At 45.2% G+C, this 22043-nt stretch overlaps 1 protein-coding gene and 1 long non-coding RNA gene across 2 annotated transcripts in view; both read left to right on the top strand.

The window, feature by feature from the left end:
• The window catches only part of LOC310758425, a 31088-nt gene extending 16955 nt beyond the window's left edge, over positions 1-14133 (top strand). Inside the window, exons 2-3 of the long non-coding RNA XR_014545770.1 lie at positions 11996-12157; positions 12254-14133. This is a non-coding gene — a long non-coding RNA (uncharacterized lncRNA). The remainder of the gene's footprint in view (positions 1-11995; positions 12158-12253) is intronic.
• Positions 1-22043, top strand: part of LOC310758387 (uncharacterized protein) — a 218508-nt gene that overhangs the window by 60031 nt on the left and 136434 nt on the right. The gene's annotated exons all lie outside the window — the stretch shown is intronic.

Genomic DNA, 22043 nt, shown 5'->3' with positions numbered 1-22043 from the left:
TTTTTCAGAAACATGAAAATCTTCCCTTTTTTTTAAAAGGAGTTAAAAATGTGCAAGAACCCTGGCCTTACTGCCTTAACGCGGAACCGCTGCAAAGGTAGCATCAGAAGCAACCAATTAGTTCAGCACACAGAGACTTGTTGAAAACATATTGTGAGCCAGAGGGCCGTACCTAATTTGCACAGCTTATTTACGTACTCCAAATATAATTCACATAATATTTGCACGAACTTGGTGGACTCCGCACTGCTGGTGGACATATGGCAACACTTCTGCGATGCCATTTGTGCAATTTCATACGACAAGCAAGACGTTGCAGCTATTGGGGTGGAATCCGTTGTTATATTTACACCAAAGGTTCGGCAATTAACATTTCCCTCGTAAATATATGAACAGGTGGAGAAGGTGGCAGACAAAGCAAGTCCTAATGTGTGTTAGAATTAGAGCATATGTCTTCTCTTCAGCTGAGGCTGGCTGATCATCAGCGTCCTGGGATGGCTATGCCCAAATGAGCAAAGTTATCGCCAAGAAAACAGGTTGGACTAAGAAATGACGAGATGTGAAAGCATAAACAAGGAGCCTTTGAGTGGTGCAAGTTAGGGAAGTTTAGACCCTGGACTTGGTAGTCTTACAGGGACTCTGCTTCTCTATTCCTGGTACGTTAGAGCAAAAACTCCTGGAAAATTTTGGTTTGTGAGGGGAATAAAGGTAAAGGGACCCCTGACCATTAGGTCCAGTCATGACCGACTCTGGGGTTGCGGCCCCCCATCTCGCTTTATTGGTCGAGGGAGCCGGTGTATAGCTTCTGGATCATGTGGCCAGCATGACTAAGCCACTTCTGGCGAACCAGAGCAGCGCACAGAAATGCCGCTTACCTTCCCGCCAGAAGGTACTTGCACTTTGACGTGCTTTCAAACTGCTAGGTTGGCAGGAGCAGGGACCGAGCAACGGGAGCTCACCCCGTCATGGGGATTCGAACCGCCGACCTTCTGATCAGCAAGTCCTAGGCTCTGTGGTTTAACCCACAGTGCCTCCTAATAACTCTAAGCACCCTTAGCAAACTGCAGTTCCCAGGATTCTGTGGCAGAAGCCATGACTGTTTAAAGTGGCATAATACAGTGGCACCTTGGGTTACAGACGCTTCAGGTTACAAACTCCGCTAATCCAGAAATAGTACCTCGGGTTAAGAACTTTGCTTCAGGATGAGAACAGAAATCGCGCAGGGGCGGCGTGGTGGCAGCGGGAAGCCCCATTAGCTAAAGTGGTACCTCAGGTTAAGAACAGTTTCAGGTTAAGAACGGACCTCCAGAATGAATTAAGTTCTTAAGATGAGGTACCACTGCACTGCCTGAAATGTATGGGACCTTAGAAATGAGGGAGAGTTAACAACCAACCATTTTCTCTAGCCACTATTATTTATTCTGTAGATTTATATCCCACTTTTCGACTCACAACATTTATGAAACACAAGAAGAGCCGCATGCACACTAAACAAAACAACTATCTCCACCAAGCCAGCACAAGATGTTTCTTCCCACAGGGCAGATGGTATCAACAGGCCCTCATGTTGTCTTCACCTGCCTCCAACTTAACGTGATGACATAAAAATAGCCTGCTGGATCATGTCAGTGGCCTATCTAGTCCAGCATCCAGTTCTCACAGTGGCCAACCAGTTGCCTGTGGGAAACCAGGGAGCAGAACGAGAGCACTCTCCCCTCTCATGGTTTCCAATAACTGGTCTTCAGAAGCATTTCTGCCATCAATTGTAGAGGCAGAGCATAGTCATCATGACTTGTAGGCATTGATAGGTTTATCCTCCATGAATTTGTCCAATCCTCTCTTAAAGCCATTCAAGCTGGCCGATTTTGCCCTCGACTCACTAAGACTATTTTAACGCACTGGATCATCCCAAACGACCCAAGAATTAGACAAATCTATGAAGGTTGTATTGCAATAAAACTTTCCTGTGTAGGTGAGAAATAATGTTGGACACTTCAGTAGCAAATATTGATTTTTATCTGGAAATGAGCAGGAGGGAAGGAACAAAATTAAAAGCATCATGCTATATATATATATATATATATTTTTTCATGTAAGTACTTGTGCAAACCCAGTATTCTAGTTTAATAAGTATAAACCTTCAGGGTGAGAACTTTGTGCTGCTATTTAGGGATAATTTGGGGTATTGCAATAAAAAAAACCTGTTCTCTTTTGTTCAGATTCCCTGAAAAGTAAGAGTGAAATGATAAACCAACATGTTTCCTGTGACACACCTGTTAAAGGTACAGAAACGCTATCCGGGGGGAGGGGGGGAGATATTCTTGCTCTGACCAAAGGAGCAGCCCTTTCAACTGGACCAGAAATGATGCCAACATCTCTTAGTACTGAAACACATGGTTGCTTGCCTGCTTTGTGGCAAACTAGTTGTCTGACTTGTTCTCCAAGAACAGAAGTTGACATTTTTTTTCCACCACTGCCAACTGTCTAAATATGGCTTGAGGTTGCATGTTGGTACAAAAGCTGCAGATTCTGCTTGTGGTGAGCAAGTCAGATGACCTGCTCCTGACTTGTAGGCAGACTCTAGTCAGCATGGGGGGGTGCGGGGGGAGAGAAGCTGTCAGAAGCAGGGTGAGCTACACACATTATGAATACAGTGGCTGTATGCACACTGTTGTATCCTGCAGCAATGTGGAAAACATAGGTGCATGTATATGAATCTTTAAACAACTGGGTACACTCTGCTCAGAATTGGCTGACCCAGTCTGGGTTCCCAGGCTGACGTCTACATCTGTCTAAAGTTGTATCTGAACACACAAGTTTGTTGTCCATGCTGCTGTAAGTAACCCCAAAGACCATCGGAAGCTGCCTCGTACTAAGTCTGACCATTGGTCCATCAGGTTTAGTGTTGGACTACACTGTTGTTGGACTACAACTCCCATCATCGCTAGCTAGCAGGACCAGTGGTCAAGGATGATGGGAGTTGTAGTCCAACAATAGCTGGAGACCCAAGTTTGAGAAATGCTGGCCTACACTGACTTACAGGGGCTATCCTGGATATCAGAGAGGGTATGTTTCCTAGCGCTACCTGGCCGTACTGAGAATGCGTCACCATCTAGCTATATGGCCCTTCTCCTAACTGTACACATAGCAGCCATGTTTGTTGTCACTGTGTAAGATGCATAGCTGTCAGCCCAAGACATTTCAGTGCCTCAGGTGGAGCAGCAAATGGTGCCTGTTGTCACCACCCGGTCAAGAGGCAGAAGGACGCGGGTGGCGCTGTGGTCTAAACCACTGAGCCTCTTGGGCTTGCCAATTGGAAGGTTGGCGGTTCGAATCCATGCGGCAGGGTGAGCTCCCATTGCTCTGTCCCAGCTTTTGCCAACCTAGCAGTTCAAAAGCATACCAGTGCAGGTAGATAAATAGGTACCGTTGCGGCAGAAAGGTAAACGGCATTTCTATGCACTCTGGCACTTGTCACAGAAGTGGTTTAGTAATGCTGGCCACATGACCCAGAAAGCTGTCTGTGGACAAATGCCAGCTCCCTCAGCCTGAAAAGCGAGATGAGTGCTGCACCCCATAGTCACCTTTGACTGGACTAACCGCCCAGGGGTCCTTTACCAAGGGGCAGAGTACTCAGCCATGTTGTTGTGGCGTTGTGAGTAGAGCACAGTCACCTCTCTCTCCTCCTAGTGGTAAAACCCCCCAATAATAATGCATTCAAAAAGAAACAATGCGCAAAATCAGCTGCTTCACTCAGTTTATTGTGGGGCCTAGCAGCTCCCCTTCATCTTGAGCGATGAGTCATAGTGGGACCATGTGCAAAGCAGGGCAGGGCCCTGTGTTTTTAAACCTTTGTTTGCTTAGAAGGTATCTTACAGCACTCTTCAAACATGGGTTATCAGAGCAAGGCAGTGGCATTACTGAGGGATTTCCTCCCAAAGCAAATACCATCTTCAGAGAAGGCACTTACCTCAGGACCACAACAGGAAATGAAAGGGTTCATTCCCACCCACCCACTGCCTGCTTTGCCAGATGGGTCTTTGGGCTGAGGCTCGTCTTTTATTTCATTTATTTATTGGATTTATATACCGTCCTTCATTATAACATCTCAGGGCGGTTCACAGAATAAAAACCAAGTAAATAATTAAAAACAAAACATGCACAACAATACCCGGCCCGCTTCCCACGGGCACATGTAAAATGCTGTAGAATACAAATCAGCTAAAGGCCTGATTGAAGAGGAACGTCTTCTCCTGGTGCCTAAAGGTGTGTGATGAAGGCGCCAGGCAAACCTCTCTGGGGAGAGCATTCCTGAAACGGGGAGCCATAGCAGAGAAGGCCGGTTCTTGTGTTGCCACCTTCCGGACCCCACACGGAGGATGCACACAAAGAAGGGCCTCAGATGATGATCACAGAGCCTGGGATGGTTTATATGGGGAGGGGCGGTCCTTTTATCCTTACAGTGTAAGCCTAATAGTTAGCTTTCCCCGCCCCTGTCATTTTTTAAAAAACCCTCCCCAGGTAAATATAAAGATGCTTTTTCAGCAATGGCATTTCATTAGTTTCATTTCATTTTAACCCCGTCTTCTCCAAGGAGCTCAAGGTACACGATTCGCCCTCTTCCCATTTTATCCTCACAGCAACCCTGTGAGGTAGGCTAGGCTGGGAGACATTTAGGTCAGTATTGTCTGCACTAACTGGCAGCACCTCCCCAGGGTTTTCAGTCAGGAGGCCTTCCTAGCCTCATTTGCAGACACCAGCAGTTGAACCTGGGGCTTTTTGCATGCAAAACCACTGAGCTACTCCTCTTTCCCCAGTGATTGTTTTTCAGATAACTCAAGGTTTACTCTTCCGAATGTGAACCAATTAAAAACCACCAGCACCAAACTTGATTATCTTCCCCACTGGTGATATTGGGTTGTGCAGTAGGAGCCCAAGAAATGTTTGCTAACTTCCTCCCACATGTCAGTGTGGCTATTAGCCACAGCCTGTTCACCCACAAAGAGCAAGTATGCATGCAATTGTTTTCGTCTATTCCTTGGCAGTGGCTCCTTGCATGACCTGCTTGTTTGGCTCAGTCAATAACCATACTAAAACCTGGAGCAGAAAAGGCATTGCTGCTGCTGCTGCTGCTGCTGCTGCTGCTGCTGCTGTTGCTGCTGCCCTTTGTCAGATCCCACTAGTGAACCATGCTGGGAGCTCCTGCCAGAGGATAATGTGAAAAGAGAGCCCGATGGCGCATGCAGATCTCTTCCGCACAAAGCTCAATATTTCAGGGAGTGGCTTCAAGCTATTAATTGATTGCCGTTGTCTGTTGCTGCTGGGAGCCATTCTAAGCGAGAAGCCTTGGGACAGGCAAAAAGCTCACCGATTAAACTTTTTAAAGCGTTGAAAGATGCTTACTCTACTGCCAGACTTCTCAGCATGCAGAGTCAAGATCACTTAACAGGAATTGCTCAGAAGAGAAGCTGTGCTTGTCTTTTGTTGCAAAGAATGTCAAGCTTATGCCATAATAAATTTGTTTGTCTTAAAGATGCCACAAAACTCTTGGTTGTTTTTTTGCGTGGATTAGTACTTCTTGAGTGCTAATCTGTTACATAGATATCCTGGCTTTTCTCCAAACTGCTCGAAGTGGCACCCATGATTCTCTGCACCCCTTTCTCCAGCAACACAGAGAGGTATATTAGGCTGAGCTATACTGATTGGTCCAAGGTCCAGTTGAACAGAGATTTGAACCTGGATCTCTTTGGCCCTACTTCAGTTCTCTAAGCACTGAACAAGATGGTTCTCTTTAACCACTCTGCTTTCATTATCATTTTATATTTCCAATCAGGATGGCTAAAGGGCTGAATTATTTCTACTTTTCTAACACATGTTTCTAACACAGTATTGTCAACAATGACTGGCAGCCCCTGTCCAGGTTTTTTGCCAGACTTTATTCCAATGCTACCTGGAGATGTTGGGGACTGAGCCCGAGAACTTGAGCATATTCTTTATTGTGGACCTACGAACTTTCGCCCATTGCAACTAAAAGGCCTGGGAGAACAAGAAGGTCTTCAGCTGGAGCCTAAAAGACAGCAACCAAGTATAGGCAGCAGCCAAATTTCTCTGGGGAGGGCATTGGATAAATGGGGTGCCATCACTGAAAAGGCCCTGTCCATAATAACCATCCACATCACATCAGTAGGCAGAGGAAACTTGGAAAAGGTCCTCCACTGAGAATCTCAAGGACTAGGTGGGTATATATGGGACAAGGGAATCCTTTTATGCAGCAATGTGAGTTCCTTCTCAAGGCTGGAGATTGCCAAGAGAATTCTGATGAAGATGGAAAGGGAAGTGGAAATTATCATTGGTCAGGAACGGAAACTGGTCATGTGAATATGATTTGTATTAGTTCACACTGTTGTTTTCTTCTAAATCTGCAAGTGATATGCAGTTACAGTGGTACCTCGGGTTAAGTACTTAATTCATTCCGGAGGTCCGTTCTTAACCTGAAACTGTTCTTAACCTGAAGCACCACTTTAGCTAATGGGGCCTCCTGCTGCCGCCACACCGCCGGAGCACGATTTCTATTCTCATCCTGAAGCAAAGTTCTTAACCCGAGGTACTATCTCTGGTTTGGCGGAGTCTGTAACCTGAAGCATCTGTAACCTGAAGCATCTGTAACCCAAGGTACCACTGTTATAACTTTTTAAACATTATTTTGACATTTCTTTTACATTGAAATGGATGTAAACCATGCAAATTGTTGCATAAGTTATGCAGTTGCCATAACACATGTTAAATAGCAGGCAGCGACACAATTAACTTAGCATTTGGTGGACCCTGAACTGCAGCAGAAACAGTGCTGATTGTGGTGGACGCAGGTTGGAATAGAAACTGTGATGCCATGTTGCATCCCTAATCAATGTTGCTTCACTTCATACATTACTATTTCTTTTTTTAACAGAACCATCCAAAATCTCTTGGGCGGACCAGTAACATTTCAGTGTTCACATGTAGCAAAGCATGTATTTTCAGCTACAAATATTGAGCAGCTAGCTGCACACACTAGGGGTATTATATGGATACACTACATGGGATGGATTGTGACTGCACATGTAGGCTGCTTGAGCCTTTCTCTCATATCACATTTTATACATTTGTAGTAGCCTTTCTAGGCAGACGTTGGTGCATTCTTCCCAAATGAAAACAAACATTCTGCATCAAGGAAAAGCAGATTTGGGGCTGAAAGTAACAGCTCGTACACATTTGGTTTTTTCTGATGGGAATCAAGGATGAAGTAAACGTGCAATAATCTCGAAGAAACAAAGCTGGACAGGTTCAAAAGTGGCCAGAGGCAAGCCTAATTACACTTCATTTGCATAGATCTTAAAGCCCACACAAGAAGCAAGGCGGCACAGATAATAATACCTTAGCTTAGTCCACACTCACTTACTTTCTCAGGCATTGCCACCTCCATGGATAATACCAGCAGTTAGTTAGAAACATTCTGGTTGCACTTCATCGTCCTATTTATATGATTCTTGAACTCATCATTCCTGGCTTTTGCTCTTGTATTTCTCTTCTAAAAGCAAGGCATGGGGGGGCGGGGCAGGTTGTGGTTTGTTTGTGGTTTGTTTCACACTTTGCCCCTGTGAAAAAGAACGATTGGATGAATGCATATGGCAATTTACCAAGTGCAGGTAAAACCTCGTGGCAAGGCAGTCACGATATCGAGCTAACAGGATGTCCTTTCATGGGCTGCATCCCCCAAAGAATCATGGGAATTGTAGTTTACCCCCACAGAGCCACAATTCCCATCACCCTTAAGCTACAGTTCCCAGGATTCTTTGGGGGAAGTCACATGGCATGTCCACCATCCTAAAGTCTGAACCTTGGGCTCCTTGAACACCAGCCTTGCCTTTGGGAAATCAGAAAGAATCCATGCCTCGCTGAAGGAGGCTCCCACATTTTCTGCAAATTTGTTCTCACACTGCCTAGGGATGCTCTCACACCCTCCGCCCAAGCTACTTATGTCCCGATGGCGCTGGCCGCAAATGGGTAATGTGAATGCAACGTCTGCCAAGGACATTTGGTAACAGAGCAGAAAGTTTCCAGCCAAATGGCACAGTGTAACTAGATCAGCTACAGGCAGTGCTATCCCAACTCTGTTGCCTCTGGCTGACCCATTCCTCCTCCTATTACTTAATTTTGTTTTGCCCCTGTTGCAGGCTAGGTACTGTACTCACAGGGACAACATGGTCCCTGCTCAGCTGGTTTGCAGAATTGCACAACCTGACTCAAGTTGCAGCCTTTCCCGTATTCAGTTACATCTAATGGTTCGACACAGCCTCTGGACCAACCCTGCAGCCTGAAAGCACCCAGAGACCTCTTAAAACCAGAGGTGCCATCAGAACAAGACCTTGGGACAGAAGTCCATGGCTCCTCCTAGCAGAAGGGGAAGTAATGCACATTAGCATCTATACAGCCCACCTCTGCTCCCCCCCCCAAATACCTTTAGTATCTAGTCTCTGAAATTACCTAACCACAGCACTGCTTACACCTGGCAAAACAAAGTTCCAGGAGCCATAAACTTCCAGCTCTATGCTTCTATGACAACTTCCTACCCCTGCAACGTTTGAAAATTCATTCTGTAACAATTTAGAATTTTTAGTTGGGCATCAAAGGTGAGTTGATTTTTTTTAAACAAAAAACAACATTTTTTTCTGATTCCTAGTTGACAGGAGAATTTGACACATAGACCCAGAGGACGGTTGCCAGTAAACAAAACTTATCTCTTCTGGCAAATTACATTGATTAATAGCTGAGAAATCCATTTACAAAGGCACCTGGAGAGAGGAGACTGTAGGATTTAATACAATGAAGGTATTGTAAGGTAGCAGCAAAATGAAAAGGATCCTTAAAATCAGCATACTCCACTTGTGCTTTAGACAGAAGTGCCATGTTTCTTGGTATTGTAGCTCAATATTTCCATCTTTTGCACTCCAAAATTCTTCTGTAGCTATTATGTACTATTTATATTTACTCATTGCCTCGTGATATAGATTCCTTGGGTGGCATGCAGTAGCCAAGACTGCACCCCCTTCCCATGAATGTAAAGGGAAAGTTAGCATCAGGCTGGGGAACCAATGGCTCCAGTTGTTGTTGGACTCCAGTTCCCACCAGCCCCAGCCAGCCTGGCCAATGGTCAGCCATTAAGGGAGTTGTAGTCCAGCCATATTTGGAAGGCCACATCCCTGCATTGGCACTATAGAGCCAACTCTACAAGTGAAGTTGGTACATTTTTCCCCAGGTGTTGAGTGGATGGCTGGCTTGTGACTGGCACATTCCAGCTCTTAAAACCCAGGCAGTCTCCCAGCTTTCCTGCCTCTAAACCTGGCCCTGTGGAGCAATCTGGGGAGATCAGAAAAGCTGGACCTCAGGTGCCTTCAATCCCATTCCTACACCTGTACAGTTACGTGGATTTGTAATACACAGGTATATGCACTTGTTCTCATGCTCTGCAATTTGGTTCTCAAGTTACATAGGCGCTCTCACTCATTCTGGCTGCGGTCAAAGAGTTTCAGATTTATGCTGCCGCTGGCGAGACACTACCCAGACCCACAGGTTATAGATTTGCCTAGAATCTCACCATTCATCTTACAAATGTCATGTAAACTGGAAATGCAAGGTGCCAACTCCTACTGTCGACTGCACTGGATGTATGAAACCATCACAGCAAAATGTCTGTATTAAGTTCTTAGAAAGTTAGAAAAGAAAACCCACCTATTGAATCTGTGACAGCACAAAGATTCTTTGTCTGACTTCCACCCATCCTGCAAGGAGGAATCTGCTATCGCATCCACAAGCAAAAGGGCTTTCAAACTGGTGGGCTCACATTGACTTATTATTATTTAATAATTTCTATTAAATTTTCTGTTTTACATTTTAGAATATTAATTTAAACAACCTTAAAATATCAATGACCTCCCTTCTTCTCTTTCCATGGTTCATTTTGCACAACATAGATCCTTACATAAACTAAATCATTCAGTACAGTGATACCTCAGATTACATACGCTTCAGGCTACATACGCTTCAGGTTACAGACTCCGCTAACCCAGAAATAGTACCTCAGGTTAAGAACTTTGCTTCAGAATGAGAACAGAAATCGTGCTCCAGCGGCGCGGCGGCAGCAGGAGGCCTCACTAGCTAAAGTGGTGCTTCAGGTTAAGAACAGTTTCAGGTTAAGAACGGACCTCTGGAACGAATTAAGTACTTAACCCAAGGTATCACTGTATTCCATTATGACATCCATCAAACCTTATTTAGACTGTTGAATTTATCTTAATGCTACCAATGTTTTCAAGTGTACACAACCCCTCCCCAATATAATATAAACATTTTCCAATCTTCTTTAAGTGTATGTTCGTCTTGTTCTCTTATTCTATATGATAGTGACCCACGTTGACTTAAAGTGGGTTGAGCCAGTGGTAACCACACCATTATATTCTTATTTGTCTGAGGTTATTTTCCCACTTCTTAAGCGAGGGAGTGGCGAAAAGCACTAGAGAAGATGGCCAGACACAAATGTAGGCAGGGCTCCTGAACCTTACATAGTTGTGTAGGAGAGAGGATTTTGAACTTCTTTCACTCCTCCGTGACAAGTTGCACCTGCCTGAAAACTCTCTTCTATTCAACTTTGAAAGTTACAGTTCAGGACTTTGCCAGGAATGACTTCAGCACTTGGTATCTTTGGGTACCAGCTGGTGCTCCAGCACTCTGTCAGGGGCTTGGACTTCCTTTAAAACAATCTAGCTGCCATGTTAAGACCCCATAATGCCACAGAGGAATGCTGTGTCATGGCAGCGCTGTGAGAGATGAAAATGGTGGCTACATCCACCTACCCCGTACTGCTCAGAGCCACCGCAGGCACCACTGATGCCACAAGGTGAGCCCACATGGGCCCGCACCAAATCTCACCTTCTACAAAGACAAGGCCAGCTCAATCGCTGCGTTGCTACTGGGGAAAATGGAGGTATGTGACAGGAGAAGTACTCTTCCACCAACCCACTTTTCAGTCCATTCTGGAAATGAAGGAACAAAACAGACAACCATCACACTTGATCTTTTGCTGCCAATTAGCTACCAGTCTAGGCTCCAGATGCTGGCTTTGCCCTATACAGCTTGGGACCAGAGGCCTGAAAGATTGCTACAAACCCAGTTGGTCAAAGCACTGTGCAGATGAGGGCCTCCTGAAGATACCATCTTATCAGGAGGTATGTTTCGCACAACATAGGGACCAGGTCTTTAGTGTTGTGGCACCTCCTCCTTACAACCCCCTTTCCTTGAATATTAAGACAGGCACCATATCTGTTGTCTTTTCAGCACCCTTCTTCTTTCAACAAGATTTTAAGGCTGAGATCTTTCCCAGTCTACATCTGTTCTTCTCCTTCTCCTTCTCCTTCTCCTCTGCCTTCTCCTCCTTCTAGTAATTGTTTTATCACTTGTCTTTTCCCATCCTGGGCTCTTTTGGGAGAAAGGGTGGGATATACCTTTAATTAATAAATAATACCCAGAAGCTTGTGGGTAGCTGGACAAACCCTAAAAAAGAGAGAGAAGAGGACAGGAGGCAGCTTCCATCACCACCTCCACCACCAACACACCTTCCTCTGGAATTAAAAAGCTGGCGAACACCTGCTTGGCTGGCCCTGCGCTGGAGTTAACCCGCCCCAGGCACAAATTGGCCAGGCTGGTTCAGAGAGGCATAATTTAGATCGCTCCATGTCTGTGGGTGAGGCTTTCTGTTTTATGGAACGTGTACACCTCCCTCCTCTCCCCCTGCTGTCTCCATGCAATTTTCAACCCCGCTATGCCACTTTCGTGGACTGAAAGCACACACGCGCACACACGCACACACACACACACACACACACACACACGGTGCTCTCTTTTTGCTCCTTTAACAGAAACAGGCCTTTTATTTCCTTTCTCCCCACCTCTTTTTCTGCAGGAGCTGCTTGACAATGAGAAGTCTGAGGCCTTCGCGAGGCTACAGAAACCTGTTCTCAGCCATGTGGTTGTCTGCTGCTCCCTCACGCTGTGCTGGCAATTTTCAAAGCTGTCTATTATCAGCACGTTAATAACCTTTCATAATGTTTAATTACTTGGAAAGGTAATCAGTCCTGGGGTAATTATTTAAGAGGCATGCCCACTTTGTTCGCTCCTGGCAAAGACTTCTGTTCTCTTTTCTCTTTCTCCCATTCTTCAGATAAATGCGGCATGACTGACGGTGCTTCGCGACGGCATCTATTTGTGTACGAAGCAGGCTCAGGGAATTTCTGGCTGTAACCCTTCCCCTAAGTGGCCTCCCCACTCCCCAAGCCTCCTCAAATCTACAAGCCAGCTTAACCATAACGTCTGCACATCTTAGCTCCTGCCGTACTGGGTTTCTGACCAAGCCAAGCCAATTTTCTTTCAGTCTGCTTCTGACCTTGTTCCTCACAAACCAAGACACCTTCGGCTGGCCCTGATCCTTCCATAGAGCGCAGCAGTTTCCATGAGGTGGTTAGACATTGACTAACGCTAAACCCAGACTTGGAGCTAAACATTCAAAATGGGAGGTGGATGCCTGCAAACATCAGGAGTCATTAATCAAACTTCATATTATATAGCACTTTTAAATGCTATATAGCTACTTTGCAAGCCTTAGCTCACCCACAAGCAATAAAAAATTAAAACTACCCATAATTGGATAAGCCATTGTTATTTGTATTTTTAACAGACTGGAAACTCAGGATATGTTTATTTATTTGCTTACTATTTTTTAATCCTGCTTGTTAGAAAATTATTTCCCCCCTAAGGGGTGGGGGGAGAAAAGTTCTGCAATCAAGAAAAGGAGATGGAGATGAAACTCTGGCTATGCACATACCATGCATTTAAAGCACATAACTTGACCCGAAGAAGCCAGGGAACTGTAGTTCACCCCTTGACACACTACAGTTCCCAAGCTTCTTTTGGGAAAATAATGTGCTTAAATGGATAGTGTGCACACAGCCAGAGAAAGAGGAAGCAAGAGGTCATGCCATCAGGCATACAAAAAATATGACATACAAGCTAAGGGGAGTGGAAGAAAAAGTTAGAATGGCATCAATTCTGAGAAACGGCTGAGGTACAGTGGGAGGCCAGGCTTTCTGTGCTGATGGCCTTCCTTGAATAGCAGGTGGAGGCCCTTGTTCATTTGGGCAATGGATGGGGCCAGAGTCCTTTCCCCTTTGGTTCCACAATCCCAGAGTTAATGGTGGTTGCAGCAGGGTCTTTTTTGTGGAAGGGAAGGGGAATCTCCTTGCAGCTGCAACCCAGTCTGCTGATGGAGGGGGAGAAGATTGGTTTTTCCCTTCCTATGATGATCTTGCTTGGAGGGAGCGGGTGCCCTTCAGATGTTTTGGACTATCATTCCCATCAGGCCCAATAGAAATTGTAGTCCAAAACATCTGGTGTGCACCAGGCTGGCGAAATCTGCCACATCGTCTTTATTTGATATCCTCGGTAGAGCTAAACCAAAAATTTGGAGAGTGCTCTTAACGACAGATCTCAGGAGAAGAGCTGAATTCACAGTCAAAAGCATCATAACTTGCCAACACAGTAGCAGCGTTCAAATGAATACAGGTATTGTGAAGCATAATCCATACTGCTTATCTTTGACTTACTCTGGGTTTTGTGGGACAATTCTCTGCAGTCCTACCTGTAGCTGTTTTTCACTTTTGAGGACAAGGTTGCCGTTGTTATTAAGGTGTTGTCTCCACGAAGGAAAGTCATTTCTTGGGAGCGATGAAATGCGGGGGTGTAGATAACTCAGTCATGAGAATGAACTTGTTTGCTGTGTTTTCTTTGTTTCACATCTGCAAGGATTTCTGTGATCCTAGAAAATATATTTCCTCGCACAAATGTGTCCAGTTGCTGCTTATGATGGTGCCAGGTTGCTTATGATGATGTCAGGGGATCTCTGAAGTAATTGCCTTTGTAATTTTTCTTACTGCCCTGTAATTGAATTAAACACTGGAATTGCTACTGTTCAAAGAGCAAATTTGGCTGCTGTTTTGGTTGCCAATTTAGTGCTTAATCCGCTGCTCCCAATGAGTCCATCAAGATATGCTACCTATGAATACTGAGTATGAATCTGTGTTGCAGATTAAAGTTTCCCACTGCTATCACCAAATGACTCTCACCTATTCTATGCAAGAAAAAACTGGTGTAGAAGTATAAGGCAGAGAATACACATAAACACAAACAGAAAAACCCCCCAGACAATAAATATATAAAACAGACAATACTCATAATTTATAGATTTATATAACTATTACATGGCTTTATACAACTGTTTATAAAAACTTGGAAAAGGTTCGGAAAACATTTCTTTCCTATTCCTGTGTGCTTAACATGTGTTCCACACAGCTATAATGATTTAGAGTTTTAAGAATTCTTTTTCAATATTATAACAGTAGAAATAACCACTCCTTCACGCATATCCAGTTACAAAGCTTGGATCAAAGTTGATAAATAGCTGAACAATGAGCAAGAAGTGTGATGCTACTGCAAAGAATGCTAATGCAATCTTAGGTGTAATAACAGTAGCATAGCAACCAAATTATGAGAAGTGCTGGTTCTGTTTTGTGCTACTCTTGGGAGTGTAGTGTCCAGCTCTGGGTACCACATTTTAAGAAGGACACTGAAAAACTGGACAATGTCCAAGGATGATGAGGCATCTGGAATCCAAGTCCTAATAGAAATTGATAGGAGCAGCTGGGCATGCTTGATGCAGAGAAGATAAGATTAAAGAGAGATGTGTTAGCCTTCTTCAAATATCTAAAGTCTAGGCTCATGCCAAAGATGCCAAGACCTCATTGCTTCAGCAGGCAGGACAAGAATTACCAGACGGAAGTGGCAAGAGAGTGGATTTCCGCTAAACATCAGGACAAACTTCCTAATGCTAAAAGCTGTTTCACAGCGGAGCAGACTGCCCCTGGAGGTGATGCACTTTCCTTCATGACAGGCATCGAAGCAGAAGCTGAATAGCCATCTGACATGGTTGCCATGGCTCCTCTTTTTTCCATGACACATCCTCTTTTGCAGGGGTAAAATTTGAGACAAATTGCATTTATTTGCTTTGAACGGCTGTCATAGCGTCCTCTTTCTTGCTCTTCAAAACATGGCACCCCTAATGGTCGCAATAGTTGCACCCTACATTAGGGGGCTGGACTAGATGACCCCCCAAGATTTCTTGGAAGTTCCAGTTCTAAAATTATATGATCCTATGATTTCTTGGTCTGAGCACCATACTACATATGGTAGTGACCACACCACACATTCTTCACATGATTTGCTATAGTAATGTTTACAAGGCGGAGAACACAAACCAACTTGCATTTCATGATCTGTGACTGTCCTCAACTATTTATTTTTTGCATGGAAAATTGTGATTCTTATTGAATAAGTACAAATGTTCCTACGTAATCAGTGCAAAGAAATAATAATCTTGTGTGGTGCTTCCTATCTTATCCTTCCTTCTTTACACTCTCTGGAAAAGGTGCTAATATTCTCTGCTATTAAAAAACAAAAAATCTGGATTCAGGATCTGCTACACCGTGATCCTGAACACTGTCTGCTTTCTCATCCCCTCAAAATCACACACAATACACTGATTTCTTGGGGTACTTCATGATCTCTCCTCCCTCTCTTCCCCATTTCTTTTTTCTTTTCTTTTTTACACACTGCATGTAACTCATTAGAAAAGTGCATGAACAGAATTGCAGAAGCTGAGAGTTGCATGCAATTCCCGGGGGGGGGGGGAGGGGGACCACCTGTGGATGGAGAATGCACAATTATTTCAGCCAGCAAGACACTAAAAACTGACAAGAGTGATGACGCAGACACAGGCCAAGACAGGTAGATGACAAACTGAAATCCCAGTCCTGTCGACTCCACAAAGTCTGAAGGGATCTGAAAAGGAACCTCAAATTTAGTCAAGAAAAGCCTTTATAAGCAAAATTCCCAAGCCTGCCCATAGATTTCCAGCCAGCCTCCGCTGTAAAACGGCTGGATCAAGTTGCTTTGGGGAAAGGAAACGACAACCTTTCCCCAAAGCAACTTGATCCAGGCCTTTTCATGACTTGCAAAGGATGCCAATGTGCTGTCAATCAATGAAGTAAGCAGTTTTGCTCCACCTTCTTACTAGTTCCCACCATTCTGATTGGTTCATTACAGATTTGTTACATTTTTATTCCAACTTTCCAGAAGAAGAAGAAGAAATGCCCAAGGCCACTAACAACCAAAAAAAGACACATTAGAAAATAACCAATCCACATAACATAGTCAGCAGCGACATAATAAAGCCAAGTAACCATGTAAGGGAAAAGAAACCAAAATAGAGTCAGGAGGAGGAGGAGTCTAAAAGGAAGCTCAGCATGCAACCTTTGCTCCATCTCCAGATAATGCAGGCTCTTTTTGTTTTCTCCCTGTAATCCAGGAATGGCAAACATGTGGCCCTCCAGATGTTGCTGGACTCGAGCTCCCACCATCCCTGACCATTGACCATGCTGGCTGGGGCTGATGGGAGTTGGAGTCCAACAGCATCTAGAGGACCACAGCTTATCCACCCTTCCCAATACAATAGGCCGCTGCAGACCAGATATCTAGGGCCATTGAAGATTGGGTTGCTGCTGAGTCATCAATATGTTCTGTTTGTGGGATTCCCGGAGACACTTGGCTATCCACCATGGGATACAGGGCTCCACAAGCCTTTGTTCTGCTCCTGCAGGGTTTGCCTTATGTCCAAGTCAAACTTGGGGCTCATCTACACGTTTACCACTGAATTTGAACAAACATCAGTCCGCAGAAAGCCTAACAGGTGTTTGTTCCTGTTCAGTGGAAGATAGTGGGTTTTCCCAGGGAAGGCAGTGCAACAAAAGAAAAACTCAGACCTGTGCCTGGAAATCATGAGGCAGATGCAGGTGTGGACGAGCCCTTAGTCACGCACACAGTGTGTTCCGTTTTTACAGTCCTCCACCAGGAAACAAAAATAAGATGTTTATCAATTCCCAGAGCTGGTCCACCCACCATACAAGCGGAGTTCAACTTGGCACATCAGCAGTTGTGCAGAATTTTCACCTAGATCCCGGCTTCAGTTGCTCCGTGGCTCTGAACGTTCGAGTCTACAGTATATAAAACAACAACCCACTGCCATTTCGTTTGCCTACTTGAGCAATCTGCAGCATGTGTGTGTGCATGTGTGTTTATTAGAAGTCGTCAATTTGCAAAATAGCCCTGGAGGGGGTGAGGATCACACTTTTTAAAGCGTAATGTTCACCCCATGGAAATGTAGGGACTTGCCTGTGAACGGGAACTGGCTGTCTTTGCTCTTCTTTTTGAGCTGCTGCCAGAGCCCTTGGAAAACAACATCGCTGGGTTCCTTGATATTCGTGTGCAGAAGAAGATAACCTGCACTTACATAATTCAGATCCAGTTTTCCCGTAGGAGTTATTCCACCTAGAAATTCATCGAGCAGCATCAGAAAGAACCTTCTAGTCCCCTCTCTCCTTTGAATGGCAGTAGCTTTCCACACCCCCAGGTGGAAGGGAGGCGGGCATTCCTAAAACCCCCTACCTGAAAGAGTTCATTTTTAACTGAAGATACCTGCATGTAAAGCACCTATTCTGTTTTGGAGCTATATATGGAACATCCCATATCCTGCACCTGGGGTTAGTCCACTAGATGCATTCCTCCTATGAATTCTGGATTCATTGGGACCATGGTAGGATTAAACTTCCCTTCCTTAGCCCTTCTGGCCTTGATGCTGCTCAACTCTAAGGCTACTACAGTGGTACCTCGGGTTACAGACACTTCAGGTTACAGACTCTGCTAACCCAGAAATAGTACCTCGGGTTAAGAACTTTACCTCAGGATGAGAACAGAAATCGCACAACGGCAGGGCAGTGGCAGCAGGAGGCCTCAGGTTAAGAACAGTTTCAGGTTAAGAATGGACCTCCAGAATGAATTAAGTTCTTAACCTGAGGTACCACTGTATTTAGTAACATAACTAAAGTGTTTGATGTAACTGCAGTCACACAGTTAACATCAAGTTATTTACTGGCTGCATGAACTATAGCTTCAATCTTACCTGATGTCCGCGTGTTTACTGAAAATATGAAGGCTAGACTGGGGGAGCAGAATCATGTCTACAGTCCCTGTCCCCAACCTCTGGGCATCTCTGGCTTCTGCAACCTGCACACAGAGCCAGCACCTTGACTTAGAGGTCCATTGTTTCTCGATGCCCCCACCCACCCACAGCAGACCACTCTGGTGAGGATGGGTGAGCAGGAGCCCCTTGTTATCAGATTGCAAATTGCAAGCACATTGCAAAGGGAAGCACCAGCTGAGGCTACAGCTGCCCACCAACTTCGTTCCCCCAGAAGGCCACTGGGATCTGATGCACTTGGGGGCCACAGTCATTGTGGGGAAATGAAGATGAGTGGTCGCTGTGGCCTTGGCCGGCACATTATTTCACTGTGCCTGTCAACCATTTGAGTACAAATATTGCGGGTGGGAGGGGAAACAGAGCAAAAGGATGCTAGTGACTGCTATCAACCTTGGTGGGCCCCAGCATTTGCCTGGCCATGCCAGGTGACAACAGAGGGAACCCTCAATGAATACTGAGGTCCAGCTCCGAGGGCCTTCTGGCGGTTCCCTCCCTGAGAGAAGTGAAGCTACAGGGAATGTCCTCCCATCAGATGTCAAGGAAATAAACAACTATTTGACTTTTAGAAGACATCTGAAGGCTTCCATCATTAGGGAAGTTTTTCATGTTTGATGTTTTAGCATGTTTTGAATACAGTGGTACCTCAGGTTACATACGCTTCAGGTTACAGGCTCTGCTAACCCAGAAATAGTACCTCAGGTTAAGAACTTTGCTTCAGGATGAGAACAGAAATCGTGCGGCAGCAGCGGGAGGCCCCATTAGCTAAAGTGGTGCTTCAGGTTAAGAACAGTTTCAGGTTAAGAACGGACCTCCAAAACGAATTAAGTACTTAACACGAGGTACCACTGTATTCTGTTGGGAGCCGCCCAGAGTGGCTGGGGAAACCCAGCCAGATGGGTGGGGTTTGTATGTATGTATGATGACGACAACAACAACAACAACAACAACAACAACAACAACAACAACAACAACAACAACAACATTACTGATGTGTTTTACCCTCTCATGTATTAGCAGCTCTGTTGGTGGGATTTGCCATCTGCCCAGGGTCCATTATATGGATCTGATCCAGACTCAATTCCCCTGAAGTAATGTGTAATGCAAAAGACAATGATGCTGGGAGATCACTCATTATATTCAATTTGGGCCTGATTCAATATTCCATGAGAGCCTTAACCGTACACATTTCAGTGTAGCAAGGCCACTAGCTGTCCAAGCATTTGTTCAACCACTTCCCCCCCATAAAGCAGTTCCCTTTTTAAAAAACACAATAACCCTACCATTAATCTGTGTGTGATGGAGAGATGGGATTCTCTGCATGCCTGGGACATGACATACACTCAGATAAGGACTGAACAAATTCTCTTGTCAGAGTCTTTCTCTTTATCGCCCTCACTTTCTGTTTCCTTGTGGTTGTTCTCCCTCGGCTTCCGAGAGTGAAGTTTGCTGCACAGCGAAGAAGATGTTGATGTACCAGTGTGTGTGTGCTTTAAAATCCCACGCTATGAATATACCCTGTTTCTCTGCGTGCGTCTGTGCTTATTTGAGGGACTTCAGATGTTAGTTAGTTAGTTGGTTGGTTAGTTAGTTAGTTGCATTTATATCCCACCTTTTTCCCCCCAAGGGGCTCAATGTGGTGTACATGGTTCTCCCCCATCTCATTTAATCCTCAAATGAGGCATTGACTGACCCACTGAGCTTCATGGCAGAGTGGGGATTTGAACCCTAGAGCCCCAGGTCCTAGTCTGACACTCTAACCACTACACCACACTGGATCTCAAAATCCACCAGACACATTGAATGTGCACACGCACAGGAATATAGGCAGCTGCCTTGTACTGAGTCAGACTCTGGGCCAATTTAGCTTAGTATTGCCTACATTGGCTGGCAGCAGCTCTCCAGGATTTCAGACAGGGAGTCTCTCCCAACCCTACCTGGAGATCAAACTTGCGACCTTCTGCATGCAGAGCAGATGCTCTAGCACTCAGACTCTTCTTATGTTCTTAGGTTTTTCTCATAACTCTCTTTCCACAAGCTGAGAACCAGGGCTAGGCTTCTCTGCTTCCAGGCTGGTTTTACTGCTTAGAGATTATCAGATACCCGGAGCAGAGAGAGGCAACATATCTTCTCCTTGGCAGCGCTACAAGGTTGAGATGACCTGGAACTTGCTCTGACTTGAGAGTTCAGCCATTAAAAAAAGCACTCCAAACACTGATAAGCTGAGCTGAACTGCAAGCAACAGTTGACTGGCCTTAGATTTTTGTCGCGGGGAGGGGAATATTTGATTTTAGGCAGGTGTGGGTAGCCTGTGGCCCATTATTGTCGGACTGCAATTCCCATCAGCCTCAGCCAGCATTCTCAGTGGGCAGGAATGATGGTGGGCTAGATTGCAAGAACATCAGGAAGGCCACATGTTCTCCACCCCAAATCTTATGGTTGCAATGTCTTTCAGGATGAAGAACCAGAACTACTCATTTGCACACGCTGTCTCTTTTCACACTGCCCATTAGAACTGGCCACAATGAGTACCACTGAGGGAAGCTAAGATTTATTTTTTGAAAAAACCTGAGAAAGTTAAGACTCCGTCTGCTTGTTTATTTTACACCAAGTGAAAACTATTTCAACCCATTCAGGCTCAAAATGCCTTTGCAGTGAGCTTCTTCATCTAGAATGCAACAGGGAATTTATGGTGCACTAAAAACCAACTTGGCAGGAAACATATTATTTTATTTATTCAATCTCCCACCATCCATTATCAATTCTGAGCCCAGGAAAGTTGGCAATCCAATATGGTCTCCCCTCTCCCAAGCCACTTTTTGCCTATGGAACACAGAGTCATACAAATGTATTCATAACTTTGCCGCAGGATAAGAGCAGAGAATTTTCAAGCAGAGTAGCTGTGAGTGAGGAAAGAGTTAAGCAAGCCCACCCCTACTCGCTGCTGCTGCTTCTCTATTCCAGATTTCCCCTCTTGGATTTATATATTTTTATCTCACCTTTCTACACTGAACTGAACTAAAGGCAGTTTACAATAACATGCATATAATACATTCTCTTCCTGAGTTATGTTCTGTCCTGTTCTTAGATATCTTTCCTAATACATATTTTCCTAAGGATGTCGTCATGCTGCGGTTTGCATGGCCGCCAACAGGTGGCAAAATGAATGGCAGCATGACGTCAAACTGGGCTTGCAGAGCTGCTGGGCCATTGCAACAGCGTCAGAGGGGAAGGGGAAGGGAAATGGAGACTGAGGCAGGCTGGTGTTGCAGGCCAGAAAAGAAATGAGTGAGCAGCCCAAGCTGGCAAGCGAAAAGCCAGGCAGCCCAGGCTGGCAGGCAGCTCAGGCTAGTGAGTGGAAGCTTGGAAAGGTCTAAGGGGAAGGGGTGGAATGGTTTTGGTGGGCTCTGGGGTGGTTTGGGTGAGATGTAAGGGGAAGGATAGCTTTGGCAAAGAGTGAGGGGAGGGATGGCTTTGGACGTGGGTGGCGCTGTGGGTTAAACCACAGAGTGTAGGACTTACTGATCAGAAGGTCGGCGGTTTGAATCCCCACAACGGGGTGAGCGCCTGTTGCTCGGTCCCTGCTCCTGCCAACCTAGCAGTTCGAAAGCACGTCAAAGTGCAAGTAAATAAATAGGTACCGCTCTGGCAGGAAGGTAAACGGCGTTTCCGTGCACTGCTCTGGTTTGCCAGAAGCATCTTAGTCATGCTGGCCACGTGACCCAGAAGCTGTACGCCAGCTCCCTTGCAAGATGAGCGCCACAACCCCAGAGTTGTCCGCGACTGGAACTAATGGTCAGGGGTCCCTTTA

Source organism: Podarcis filfolensis, assembly GCF_964270895.1.
Source record: "Podarcis filfolensis genome assembly, chromosome: 3".
NCBI classification, from domain to species: domain Eukaryota; kingdom Metazoa; phylum Chordata; class Lepidosauria; order Squamata; family Lacertidae; genus Podarcis; species Podarcis filfolensis.
This window is presented reverse-complemented; position numbering and strand designations above follow the sequence as displayed.